This window comes from Electrona antarctica (assembly GCF_951216825.1).
Source record: "Electrona antarctica genome assembly, chromosome: 18".
Taxonomy (NCBI): Eukaryota; Metazoa; Chordata; class Actinopteri; order Myctophiformes; family Myctophidae; genus Electrona; species Electrona antarctica.
In genome coordinates, this window is record NC_136799.1 from 47123850 (window position 1) to 47128849 (window position 5000).

Below are 5000 nucleotides of genomic sequence, written 5' to 3' on the forward strand. Positions count from 1 at the left end.
AACTATAGGATCATAGAATGCAGAGACAGTGTAGTGTCTCAGTAAACTATTCAGTATTTTAGCTGTGAAGTGAGCGCCCCCTCCCGAGATACTTCCGGGTCCTACTTTTGTGTCCCCATAGAGTTATACTGTGACGCTCCGTCGGACTAAATCTGAGACGAAAACAACCACGAAAGTCTCATTTTACCGCTTTCCTCGCAACAACAAAGCTGCGCTGCTCTCCCAAATCTGGCTGTGACAGGCCGTCTGCCCCACACGGAATACTATCGCCATTTTATTTCATTGTGTCAACTAAATCCTCATTAATGCAAACTAGATTCAACATACTCAAGCCTGCAAACATTCTAAATATGCCCCCGAAATATTTTACTGAGCAAATGGACTGTTACCACCTTCAATAATAATGATAATAATAGTCTTTATTGTCTCCACATCATATTTTTTTTTGTCATGGAAACTTGTACAAAACATTAATAATTCTACTCGAGTTGGAAGCATTAAGACCCATTTTAACCCTCAATGGCTTCCTTTCTGAAAAAGATTCACGCATTTAGATATTCTATTTACAATGAGATGCGGACGGGAGCTGGTGCCACTTGGACCCGGACGTAACGTAGCACTACAAAATGACGTCGGACTTAAATACTGAATAGGATCATAGCATGCAGAGAGACAGTAAACTATAGGATCATAGAATGCAGAGAGACAGTAAACTATAGGATCATAGAAAGCAGAGAGACAGTGTAGCGTCTCAGTAAACACACACACACACACACACACACACACACACACACACACACACACACACAGCCCCCCCCCCCACCCTACCAGGAGCAAAGATTTAGCCAGATCAGTGTAGTGTCTCAGTAAACTATAGGATCATAGAATGCAGAGAGACAGTAAACTATAGGATCATAGAATGCAGAGAGACAGTAAACTATAGGATCATAGAATGCAGAGAGACAGTTTAGCGTCTCAGTAAACTATAGGATCATAGAATGCCGAGACAGTGTAGTGTCTCAGTAAACACACACACAGCCCCCCCCCCACCCTACCAGGAGCAAAGATTTAGCCAGATCAGTGTAGTGTCTCAGTAAACTATAGGATCATAGAATGCAGAGAGACAGTAAACTATAGGATCATAGAATGCAGAGAGACAGTAAACTATAGGATCATAGAATGCAGAGAGACAGTGTAGCGTCTCAGTAAACAAACACACACAGCCCCCCCCCCCCCCCCACGGTACCAGGAGCAAAGATTTAGCCAGATCAGTGTAGTGTCTCAGTAAACTATAGGATCATAGAATGCAGAGACAGTAAACTATAGGATCATAGAATGCAGAGAGACAGTAAACTATAGGATCATAGAATGCAGAGAGACAGTTTAGCGTCTCAGTAAACTATAGGATCATAGAATGCAGAGAGACAGTAAACTATAGGATCATAGAATGCAGAGACAGTGTAGCGTCTCAGTAAACACACACACACAAGCTACAGCTAGCTAACACACTTGTAGCTGCTACAACTACTTGCAACACACACAGGTTGCAAAAGCCAATGATTGCATTAGCTACAGCTAGCTAACACACTTGTAGCTACTACCACACACCACACACACACACACACACACACACACACACACACACACACACACACACACACACACACACACACACACACACACACACACACACACACACACACACACACACACACACACACACACACACACACCCCGTACCAGGAGCAAAGATTTAGCCAGATCAGTGTAGTGTAAACTAGAGGATCATAGAATGCAGAGAAACAGTAAACTATATGATCATAGAATGCAGAGAGACAGTAAACTATAGGATCATAGAATGCAGAGAGACAGTTTAGCGTCTCAGTAAAGTATAGGATCATAGAATGCAGAGAGACAGTGTAGCGTCTCAGTAAACTATAGAATCATAGAATGCAGAGACAGTGTAGTGTCTCAGTAAACTATAGGATCATAGCATGCAGAGAGACAGTAAACTATAGGATCATAGAATGCAGAGACAGTAAACTATAGGATCATAGAATGCAGAGAGACAGTGTAGCGTCTCAGTAAACTATAGGATCATAGAATGCAGAGACAGTGTAGCGTCTCAGTAAACACACAAGTGTTCACTAATTCAAATATAGTGAGTGAGTGAGTGAGTGAGCGAGTGAGTGAGACATTAAGTATGTGTTAAGGGTTAGGCTTTGTAATATGACACATGGAACCAAATGGACCCTTACGGCTCTGTAACTCTGAGAATATGACACATGGAACCAAATGGACCCTTACAGGTCTGTAACTCTGAGAATATGACAGATGGAACCAAATGGACCCTTACAGCTCTGTAACTCTGAGAGTATGTAACCAAATGGACCTTTACAGAGCTGTAACTCTGAGAGTATATGTAACCAAATGGACCTTTACAGGGTCCAATGTCATCAAATGGTGGTCCGTGGCTCAAATGGGTCTGAGAGGCTAAATGTCATCAAATGGTGGTCCGTGGCTCAAATGGGTCTGAATGTCATCAAATGGTGGTCCGTGGCTCAAATGGGTCTGAGAGGCTAAATGTCATCAAATGCTAACACACACACACACACACACACACACACACACACACACACACACACACACACACACACACACACACACACACACACACACACACACACACACACACACACACACACACACACACACACACACACACACACACACACCCTACCAGGAGCAAAGATTTAGCCAGATCAGTGTAGTGTCTCAGTAAACTATAGGATCATAGAATGCAGAGAGACAGTAAACTATAGGATCATAGAATGCAGAGAGACAGTAAACTATAGGATCATAGAATGCAGAGACAGTTTAGCGTCTCAGTAAACTATAGGATCATAGAATGCCGAGACAGTGTAGTGTCTCAGTAAACACACACACAGCCCCCCCCCCCCACCCTACCAGGAGCAAAGATTTAGCCAGATCAGTGTAGTGTCTCAGTAAACTATAGGATCATAGAATGCAGAGAGACAGTAAACTATAGGATCATAGAATGCAGAGAGACAGTAAACTATAGGATCATAGAATGCAGAGAGACAGTGTAGCGTCTCAGTAAACAAACACACACAGCCCCCCCCCCCCCCCCCCCCCCCCCCCCCCCCCACGGTACCAGGAGCAAAGATTTAGCCAGATCAGTGTAGTGTCTCAGTAAACTATAGGATCATAGAATGCAGAGACAGTAAACTATAGGATCATAGAATGCAGAGAGACAGTAAACTATAGGATCATAGAATGCAGAGAGACAGTTTAGCGTCTCAGTAAACTATAGGATCATAGAATGCAGAGAGACAGTAAACTATAGGATCATAGAATGCAGAGACAGTGTAGCGTCTCAGTAAACACACACACACACACACACACACACACACACACACACAAGCTACAGCTAGCTAACACACTTGTAGCTGCTACAACTACTTGCAACACACACAGGTTGCAAAAGCCAATGATTGCATTAGCTACAGCTAGCTAACACACTTGTAGCTGCTACTACCACACACACACACACACACACACACACACACACACACACACACACACACACACACACACACCCCCCCCCGTACCAGGAGCAAAGATTTAGCCAGATTAGTGTAGTGTAAACTAGAGGATCATAGAATGCAGAGAAACAGTAAACTATATGATCATAGAATGCAGAGAGACAGTAAACTATAGGATCATAGAATGCAGAGACAGTTTAGCGTCTCAGTAAAGTATAGGATCATAGAATGCAGAGAGACAGTGTAGCGTCTCAGTAAACTATAGCATCATAGAATGCAGAGACAGTGTAGTGTCTCAGTAAACTATAGGATCATAGAATGCAGAGAGACAGTGTAGCGTCTCAGTAAACTATAGGATCATAGAATGCAGAGACAGTGTATTGTCTCAGTAAACTATAGGATCATAGCATGCAGAGAGACAGTAAACTATAGGATCATAGAATGCAGAGACAGTGTAGCGTCTCAGTAAACAAACAAGTGTTCACTAATTCAAATATAGTGAGTGAGTGAGTGAGTGAGCGAGTGAGTGAGACATTAAGTATGTGTTAAGGGTTAGGCTTTGTAATATGACACATGGAACCAAATGGACCCTTACGGCTCTGTAACTCTGAGAATATGACACATGGAACCAAATGGACCCTTACAGGTCTGTAACTCTGAGAATATGACAGATGGAACCAAATGGACCCTTACAGCTCTGTAACTCTGAGAGTATGTAACCAAATGGACCTTTACAGAGCTGTAACTCTGAGAGTATATGTAACCAAATGGACCTTTACAGGGTCCAATGTCATCAAATGGTGGTCCGTGGCTCAAATGGGTCTGAGAGGCTAAATGTCATCAAATGGTGGTCCGTGGCTCAAATGGGTCTGAATGTCATCAAATGGTGGTCCGTGGCTCAAATGGGTCTGAGAGGCTAAATGTCATCAAATGCTAACACACACACACACACACACACACACACACACACACACACACACACACACACACACACACACACACACACACACACACACACACACACACACACACACACACACACACACACACACACACACCCTACCAGGAGCAAAGATTTAGCCAGATCAGTGTAGTGTTTCAGTAAACTATAGGATCATAGAATGCAGAGAGACAGTAAACTATAGGATCATAGAATGCAGAGAGACAGTAAACTATAGGATCATAGAATGCAGAGACAGTTTAGCGTCTCAGTAAACTATAGGATCATAGAATGCCGAGACAGTGTAGTGTCTCAGTAAACACACACACAGCCCCCCCCCCCCACCCTACCAGGAGCAAAGATTTAGCCAGATCAGTGTAGTGTCTCAGTAAACTATAGGATCATAGAATGCAGAGAGACAGTAAACTATAGGATCATAGAATGCAGAGAGACAGTAAACTATAGGATCATAGAATGCAGAGAGACAGTGTAGC